Source organism: Neophocaena asiaeorientalis, unplaced genomic scaffold (genome assembly GCF_003031525.2).
Source record: "Neophocaena asiaeorientalis asiaeorientalis breed wild unplaced genomic scaffold, Neophocaena_asiaeorientalis_V1.1 scaffold371, whole genome shotgun sequence".
NCBI classification, from domain to species: domain Eukaryota; kingdom Metazoa; phylum Chordata; class Mammalia; order Artiodactyla; family Phocoenidae; genus Neophocaena; species Neophocaena asiaeorientalis.
In genome coordinates, this window is record NW_020172369.1 from 3,185,444 (window position 1) to 3,195,695 (window position 10,252).

Consider the following 10,252-nt stretch of genomic DNA (forward strand, 5'->3'; position numbering starts at 1 on the left):
TGCTCTTATGGTAGGCATTGGGTTAGTGCATGTTAACTGAATGAAACTGTAAGTTGCACAAGATTTGAACAAAAATTTAGAGACTACTTACCTATAGTTCTCTTGGCAGAGAATTTTTAGTATATCTACTTTAATTAAAAGAAAATCTTCTATTATATATTGCAAATATTTCTAGTAACAAAACTTAGTTTGCCTTTGAGTATTGTTGTAAATATATTTTGGATGTGATTTTAAGCTATGGAAATATTTGAATGGCTATATCTAGATAATTGATCAGTATTCAATGATTTGGAAATTCAGAGGAAGATTTTATTATTTAAAGTTTTTTGGGGGTCTAGGTAAGATGAGAGTGAGCATGCAAGTTTTATATTGACAAAGTTAAGGAATCACTGGATAGAATGGAAGGATACAAATTAATTTGAACTCACCAATACCTATCAATATTTTTGACAACTTTGGCTAGAGTTGAAAGATATTTATTGGGAACTTGAGGGCATAGATTTATAAAGGGAAGATATATTATGTATTTTTTTAATAGAGAAGATGTGACTATTTGTAAATAGATATGAAAGGATCAATCATAGTGATGAGAATGAAGACAGGAGAAAATAAGTTTATAATCAAGGAAGGAATATAGTCCCAGGATCTCAAGATTAGATCAATGTTAAGAGTAGAGAAATGAAGATTATACAATATGTCAAAGTGCATACTCGCAAGACACTGTGGGATGAAATGAGATGGTAAGGCAAGAAGGAAACACTATCTGGAACAAAACCCACCAATAGTGAGAAGGCAGGCAAGAAAGTTACAGATTCATCTACATGTATTTGGAAGAAGCCAAGTTTGGAAGCCAGAATGTGGTAACAAAACAACATGTAAACAAAGAGCAAGTTTAGGACAGCCATAGGCTTTTCATGGATCTAACATGGATAATCAACCTGTCCTCAATGCTGATTAACCAGATCATTGGAATTCAGTAGGCAGCAGAATCCTGGAAAATGTTGTCAACAAGGCTTCAAGTTTTGAGAAACATTGTTCACTATTTTAACTTTTGATATTTATTTGCTAGAGGACAGAAAATGAGAAGATAAGCAAAGAACAAGGTAGGTTGTTGGACAACAGAAAGAAGGAATTCTAGAATTAAAAAAATAAATAAATAAAGCAGTGAGTAATCCAAGAGGTATTGGTGTACCAGAGAGTTTATAAATTCAAATGAGAATCAGGTATCAATACAGTAATCCCATTTCAAGAACTGAAGAATGAGGTAGATCAAATTGTCAACAAAGTATGACCTTTGGGCTTATTCTAGCTTGTAGCCTGTTTTTATATGTATCGTAGCTGAGAGTGACTTTTAGAATCTTAAAGAATCATAACAACACACATGTACACATACAAAACACTATCCAAAAGAGGATTTATTTGCCCATAATGTAGCGTACACATTACTAACAACAAACACTTAGGTTCTGTCTACTTTGTGCTATAAACAGTAGCTCCTAGAAACCCCAAAATTTACACAATAGGAGGAGTCAAATGGGTGAAGTTTCAAAGTGTCATCTCTACAGATAATATATTCAATGATCTATTGCTTTCCCTTGGCTCTCCTGCTTCAGCCCTATTATAGACCTGCCAGACATCAATTTATTCCTTAAACAAATCCACAAAGAAGGGCCTGTACTTCACTAACATGTTCTTGCCAAAGCTGTTTTAACAGAAAAAGATTTTGCTTATCATTGGCTGATTTTTACCTCAGAATCATTGGGTCAGTCATTCATTCTATCAGCTATCCAGCCAATATTTTAAAACATTTATCAGACACCCGGCACTGTTCTAGAAGATGAGAGTGAAATGTTGACTTAGATAGAGTCCCTGCTTTCACTTTGCTTCCAATCTATGGATGTAGAAAAAAAAGGAAAGGAAGAAGGGACGGATGGAGGGAGGAAGGGAGGGTAGGAAAGATAAATTCTATGAAGAAGATAAAGCCAAGCAATGAAAGATAATGGAGAACTATTTTAGCTAAAAATGGTAAGGGAATTTTTCTCTGAACTGAGACTTGAATCAATGGAAACAGCCATGGGGAAAGCATTATAAAGAGAAAGGATATTGAATGCAAAGACCCAGAGAAAGAAACAAGCTGGAGGTGTTTTAAAGGACAGAAAGGAGTTGAGGATGGGGCAGAATCTTGACATAGGAATGGCCAAGAAAAAGAGGACAGGGAATAGGCAGAACCCCAGAGACTTCCTCATTACTGCCTCAAATGTTTTAATCTGTGACAAAAGCAATAACCAGTGAAGCAGAAATTCAAACATTTTTGTAATCAACTTTGACAAACACTAAAAATAATATCAATTATACAAAAGGTTGGTATGAAATAGTTTCAACACAACTATGTTCATCAAACTCTTCTTTTTCCTTTTTTAAAGGCAGCAGCAAATATACCACCTTTTCTGGAGAACATTTCCAAAGAACTATCACATTGAAGCTTATTATTAAGTATCTCAGAAATTTATCTGCCATATTCTCCTAAAATTTCTGAGGAAAAAATGATCACTTCAGACTAGGGTCATCTGAATTAGATTACCTGAATAAAAATGGCATTGAGGAGTCTTGAAGAAGGGTTGAAATTGGAACAGTAGAGGATGTGGGTGGTGACAGCGAAAGTCTGGTGAGATGTTTCCCCCTAAAGCAGGTGTCCCCAACTCCCAGGCTGCAGACCCAGTAATGGTCCACGGCTTGTTAGGAACCAGGTTGCATGGCAGGAGGTGAACGATGGGCCAGTGAGCGAAGTTTCACCTGCCGCTCCCCATTGTTTGCATTACCACCTGAACCATCCCCCACCCCCGTCTGTGGAAAAATTATCTTCCTCCAAACTGGTCCCTGGTGCCAAAAATGTTGGGGACTGCTGCCCTAAAGAATGAAACAGAATAGTTTGCCTGAGCTACAGTGCTTATGTGGAAAAATGGAATATATGTCTGGATCTTTCCAGATACAATCCTTGGAGCAGATGACTGTGAGCCTGTTCAAAAGTGCCTTCCAATTTATAGAGCAGAATTTTTAGGAGAAAGGGAGATTTTAATACTCACACAGCCACAATATACTAAATAAACCAAGCACTTATTAACAGGCACATATAAAGAAAGGTACTGTTGGAGATCTACAAACAAAAGGGGAAGTGACATAAACCACCCCACCTATTCATCCCCAACCCCAGAAGTCAGGGCATTCTTTCTACCTGGATGATTGCGATTGATGTCCTATATGGTGTTGCTGACTGCTGTGTATCATTGCAAATGATTTCAACTTTATTTCTCAGGGAGAGCTTAAAGAGTACTTCTGAGTCTCTCAGTGCATTGCAAAAATAGGATGAACGTGATATTCCTACTGAAGCACTGTATATGGTCCCTCCCGAGTCAGGCTCCCATTCATCAGAGCAATGCCTCAGTTCTACTGGCTCTTTTTCTCTAAGTTGTTCCAACAGAAGCAAAAGGCATAGCATTTACTGTTTTATTTATTTTAAGGAGCAAACTACTGTATTATAATATTGGCACTAATACTATATTTTACTTATGAAAACAAAGTGTACAAATGTTTTGTTTTAAAGAATTTTATACCCAGAAATTCCCATAATAGTTAAATCTGATTGACTAAACATTATCAAGTTAAGATACATTCAGTGCATCTATGTTAATATATTCATTGTAACTCTCAGTTGATGCCACCCAGATTTCCACAAAACTCCATACACAAGCTGACACTGACTCTCTTTTTCTTATCTTCTTAAGAGAGCTATTAATGAGAATGACAAGTTTACTAAACATTTTTATAAGTAAGTATACACCAAGTTAAATTATATCAGAGTCAATATTTTTATAAAATGCATTTTTAAAATTCAAATAGAGCAAGCAAATATTTCCAAAGGACAGAACATAAAAATGAGAGAACCAAACATCCTAAGGATGAATAATAGGAAACCCCAGTATATAGGAGATAGAAGTAGGAGCACATGATGAGAAAAACTGAATTACAAATCATAAAGTTAAAAAGAAAAAAAATAAAACAAATATTATGGGTATCCTTGGGGAAAGGACATTTGAGGTAAAGATCCGTCATAATGGCCATACTCACAGAATGAAGACTGAGAAAGACTTTTCATATCTATTTAATAATTTATTGAAGGGGCTTTCCTGGTGGCACAGTGGTTAGGAGTCCGCCTGCCAATGCAGGGGATGTGGGTTCGAGCCTTGGTCCAGGAGGATTCCACATGCCGTGAAGCAACTAAGCCCATGTGCCACAACTACTGAGCCCTCATGCCTCAACTACTGAAGTCCTCAAGCCTAGAGCCCGTGTTCTGCAACAAGAGAAGCCACTGCAATGAGAAGCCCATGCACCGCAATGGAGAGTGGCCCCTGCTCACCTCAACCAGAGAAAAGCCCGTGCACAGCAAAGAAGACCCAGCGCAGCCAAAAATAAATTAAATAAGTAAACTTATTAAAAAAATAATAATTTATTGAGGAGACATTCACATAGCATGAAATTAACCATTTTAAAGTGAACAGTTTGGTGGAATTATCTTTAGTTTTGCATCATAGAATCTGAGAATTAGAAAGGATTTTATATATTAGCTCCCCTAGCAACAGAAACTGAACAGAAACTCTTTTCATAACATAGTTGATATACTCCCATTAAACTTCTATGTGGACTTATCCTGGGGGTCCTAGTGTTTATTTTTCTAAACACGGGTGATTCCCTAGAGGTTAATCTTGCTAGATTCTCTTTAGTAAGCAAGGTCCCCTTGATAAGACATGGCCTGGCAAGCACACATGCCATCTTGAAAAATGGTCCACATTAGAAAATCTACCCACTACAGAAGGGTTTACATCAAATTAAACATCAAATTTGATGTCAATACCCATTATGTTATTTGTTTTCTGTCAAGTGCCCAGCTTTTCTATTACTATCTACCTCTTAATCTAGGTTTGCCATATATAATACAGGACACTCAGTTAAATCTGAATTTCAAATTTTACAAAAACCTACTCTTTAAATATGTCCCAAATAGTGCATGTGATATACTTACACTAAATAACCGATTTGTTGTTTGAACTTCAAATTTATTTGGATATCATGTATTTTTATATGCTAAATCCAGCAACTTTAATTAAAACTAAACTTAAAACTAGACTTATCTTTTTCTTTTCACAATTTTCTTCCTAGAAGAAATTCTTCATTGACTGCCGTTTCCCAGTTACCTCTTTAGGAAAGATGATGGAGGCTTCTAATAGGGCATATTATTTTTCTAATAGTGTTTCTACCTCAACACATAAATTAAGAGCACCTTCCCTTTCTGAGTACTAGGAAGAATAGCCTTTCCATAACCCCAAGAACATTTCTGATTTCCGAGTTTGAAAGGAAGAACTAAGCATTTTTCAGTTGAGCTCTTTCTAGAAATATAATTTTTTTCCAGAGGTAATTGTCAATAAGACATACAGATTTTTATGTGCAAAATGACACAAAATTGTGCTGTCTATGCTTAGAAAGTCTGTGTTTTTTCCTGTGACCAAGTAGTTAAGTTTAATGCAATGACAGTATTAAGGAATCCAAGTGTGACCTCTTATCCACGTTTCATTTTCCAAACAGTTTATTTGCAAACTTGACATTTCAATACTTGACATTTAAATATGCTTATAATGTTTTATTTCTCTATTAGTTTTAAAGCCAGAGAAGAGAAAGAAAGTTGTGAATAATTATTATTGCTAAAAGCCAAACAGCATATTGACACCTCCCTCTCTCCCATTTGTCTCAAGTTCCATTAATACTAATTTATGCTGATGCAATCTAGAGGTTCTGAACCTAGGGTTTATTGGTGAATTTCATAAGGTCTTGGTCCCCTTGACAGTATGTAAAATTTATCTCTACTTCTATGAGTATGTTCCTGGATAAGAGTTTATAGTGTCATCAAATTTTCAAAGTATTGAGAAATCCACAAATTTTTCTGAACCACTGATGACTATTTACTTCTCTGCCCTTCTTTACTCAGTTCTTTCCAGAGATAGTGAAACACTTCTTGGTATATCCTTCAGTTTATCTCCCACATCCATTAAACAATAGTTTTAAAAAGTATGGTTGTTTATTGCCATGTCCAAAGATATACTACAAATCACTGAAGATATAGCTCAAACCTTTCACATAGTGAGAGATCTGTATGATTTTGATATTATTTTTGTCTTTTCTCTTGTTTTGAAAGTCTTCCCATTTAGTTTAATACTTATGTCATACTGGACTAGATTAAAACTTACTCATTGAGTGCTATGAAATAAAATATATGCTATTCTTGAATTCTCAATGTCACTCATCTAGAAAAAGATTCCTGACAGTAGGTCAAAAATTAGGTGTGGTTCACCAGGATCATAATACAATATCAAAATTAGTATTAGGCACTTTCATTATTTATCTTATACCCAACAATGTAATTCTTCTTTAAGAAGCACTTTAATAACATGTTCTCACTATAAATGTATAAGAATGCTTATATTATCATTATTTATAATAGCCCAAATCTGCAAATAACCCAACTGTCCATCAACATTAGAATGGATAAATAAACTAGTATGTGCCCCCAATGGAATACTATACAGCAATGAGAGCCAACAGTCCACGACATGCAACAACATGGATAAATTCTAAAGCAAAAGAATCCAAATCCAAAAGGGTATATGCTTTATGATTTCACTTATGTGAATTCCAATAACAGGCAAAACTAATCTATAGTGTTAGTCACTAGGAGAGTTTTTCATCTGGAGATCTTTGGGTTTGCTCAGAAATACATTCTAGTCAAACTCTAAGTGGTAAATATTTAAAGTCCAAGGGTGTCTTCATCTACAGTTCCTACTCTTTCTCACCTTTGAGCTTTCCCATTTGCTACAACTCAAAGTGGAATGATTCACCTCTGTTTATATAGCTAATTTTACATGTCCCTATGCTTTTTCCAAGCAGTTTTTCTTGTTTCTTTTAGTCTAAACTTGATGTCCTTCTTCAGTCTTCTAAAACAGCAACCCCCAACCTTTTTAGCACCAGAGACCAGTTTCCTGGAAGACAATTTTTTCACAGACGGGGTGGGGCATGATGGTTCAGGCAGTAATGAGAGCGATGCAGAGCAATGGGAAGTGGAAGATAAAGCTTTGCTGGCTCGCCAGCTGCTCACCTCCTGCTGTGCAGCCCAGTTCCTAACGGGCTGAAGACTGGTACCAATCCACGGCCCAGGGGTTGGGGAACCTTTTCTAAAGAGTCCCTTGCTTTCCTCCTTTATATCATTTATCTCAGTGTATTGTAATTGTTCATTTTTAGATTCATGACTTTTACCCAAATCTGTGGTTTCTAGACCTGTTTTTCTCATGCTTGACGTGTTCAAACATGAGATGAAAGATCAAATATGTACATGCATATGCCTATGTATATAAATACAGATATGTATATGTAAGAAATAGAATAAGCCCTATATTAGGTGATAGAGTTGAGGTGACTCTAAATTGAAAGAAGGCAACCACAGTATCCTTAAAATTAATTCCTGTTTTTATCTTTTCATAGCATCCAATATTTTCACAAATTATTTAAAAAATATTTTTGCTGAGAATATATAGGTCCCTTCCTATTCAACCTTTTTCATAATTTTGCATTATTAGGAAACTTTAAATTTCTGTTTCAAGTTTCTTTAGGTTTTAATAATGAATCTATAGTTAATGAATCCTGTATGACAGGATTTTATTATAGGTCCTGTTATTTGCATTTATAATAATTATCTTATGGTAATTGAAAATCAAGGGTTTATGTTAAATATTTTCACATTATTCCTACAGCATATATTCTTTGTACAGAAAAACTGAATTATAAGTATACCAATGATTATCATTTTCTAGATTGCTTTTACTTTTAGTAATGCAAAATTACTCAGCTTTCTTGGAGCATTCAGTCATTAAAAATCATCCTTTTAACCTTCTATTTGAAGCAAGACAGCTATTATCTCTATTTTCAAAAAGCAAAACCCAGAAAAATCTGCTTTGTCTCACTTTGTTACTCACTGCTACTCATTTAGACTAAAAATGATTTGACCTTGTGTTTCATTTGAGAAAATCACATTTCTAGAGTGTAATTAAATCAAACATGAGATGAAAGAAACACACTTCTGTTGGGAAAATACCTAAAAATCAAGTTTGCTCCTTCAAAATATTTTTTCTTGTTATTTTTTAATGGTGCAGTGCTCCCTGCAAGTGCTTATATTTGACCTCATAAGAATTATCTCCATGTTAATGATAGATGAATTTGTAAAGGCCTCTTTTCAATATCCTCCAATGTTACACTAAGGGCAGTCATTCCTTAAAGGCTGAGATTCCTGGTCAAGCCGCAAGGCCACTTTTATTTATTTATTTATTTTTTCCAGTTCTGAGTATATACTTACAAATTTTAAAACATAGACTCAAACAGTTATACACCAATATTCATAGCAGCACTATCCACAATAGTCAATAAGGTGAACACAACACAAGTATCCATTGACAGATGGATGGAGAGATATATACAACAGAATAGTACTCAGCCCTAAAAAGGAAGGAAATTCTGACACATGCTATAAAATGGAAGAATCCTGAAGACATTAAGCTAAATTAAATAAGCCAGTCACAAAAGGATAGATACCATATGATTTCACTCATATAAGGTTCTTAGAGTAGTTAAATTCACTGAAACAGTAAATAGAATAATGATTACTAGGGGCTGGAGGGAGGAGAGAAGGCAGAGTTATTATTTAACAGGTACAGAGTGTTTGTTTTTTTTTAACATCTTTATTGGAGTATAATTACTTTACAATGGTATGTTAGTTTCAGCTTCACAACAAAATGAATCAGTTATATATATACATATGTTCCAATATCTCTTCCCTCTTGCATCTCTCTCCCTCCCACCCTCCCTATCCCACCTCTCCAGGCGGTCACAAAGCACCGAGCTGATCTCCCTGTGATATGTAGCTGCTTCTCACTAGCTATCTACCTTACGTTTGGTAGTGTATATATGTCCATGCCTCTCTCGCTCTTTGTCACAATTTACCCTCCCATCTCCCCATATCTTCAAGTCCATTCTCCAGTAAGTCTGTGTCTTTATTCCTGTTTTACCCTCAGGTTCTTCATGACATTTTTTTTCCCTTAAATTCCATATATATGTGTTAGCATACGGTATTTGTTTTTCTCTTTCTGACTTACTTCACTCTGTATGACAGACTCTAGGTCTATCCACCTCATTACAAACAGCTCAATTTCATTTCTTTTTATGGCTGAGTAATATTCCATTGTATATATGTGCCACATCTTCTTACCCATTCATCCGATGATGGACACGTAGGTTGTTGCCATCTCCGGGCCACTGTAAATAGAGCTGCAATGAACATTTTGGCACATGATTCTTTTTGAATTATGGTTTTCTCAGGGTATATGCCCAGTAGTGGGATTGCTGGGTCATATGGTAGTTCTATTTGTAGTTTTTTAAGGAACCTCCATACTGTTCTCCACAGTGGCTGTATCAATTTACATTCCCACCAATAGTGCAAGAGGGTTCCCTTTTCTCCACACCCTCTCCAGCATTTATTGTTTCTAGATTTTTTGATGATGGCCATTCTGACTGGTGTGACATGATATCTCATTGTAGTTTTGATTTGCAATTCTCTAATGATTAGTGATGTTGAGCATTCTTTCATGTGTTTGTTGGCAGTCTGTATACCTTCTTTGGAGAAATGTCTATTTAGATCTTCTGCCCATTTTTGGATTGGGTTGTTTGTTTTTTGTTATTAAGCTGCATGAGCTGCTTATAAATTTTGGAGATTAATCCTTTGTCTGTTGCTTCATTTGCAAATATTTTCTCCCATACTGAGGTTGTTTTTTGGTCTTGTTTATGGTTTTCTTTGCTGTGCAAAAGATTTTAAGTTTCATTAGGTCCCATTTGTTTATTTTTGTTTCCATTTCTCTAAGAGGGGGGTCAAAAAGGACATTGCTGTGATTTATGTAAGAGTGTCCTATGTTTTCCTATAAGAATTTGATACTTTCTGGCCTTACATTTAGGTCTTTAACCCATTTTGAGCTTATTTTTGTGTATGGTGTTAGGGAGTGATCAAATCACATAGTTTTACATGTAGCTGGCCAGTTTCCCCACCACCACTTATTGAAGAGGCTGTCCTTTCTCCAATGTACATTCCTGCCTCCTTTATCAAAGA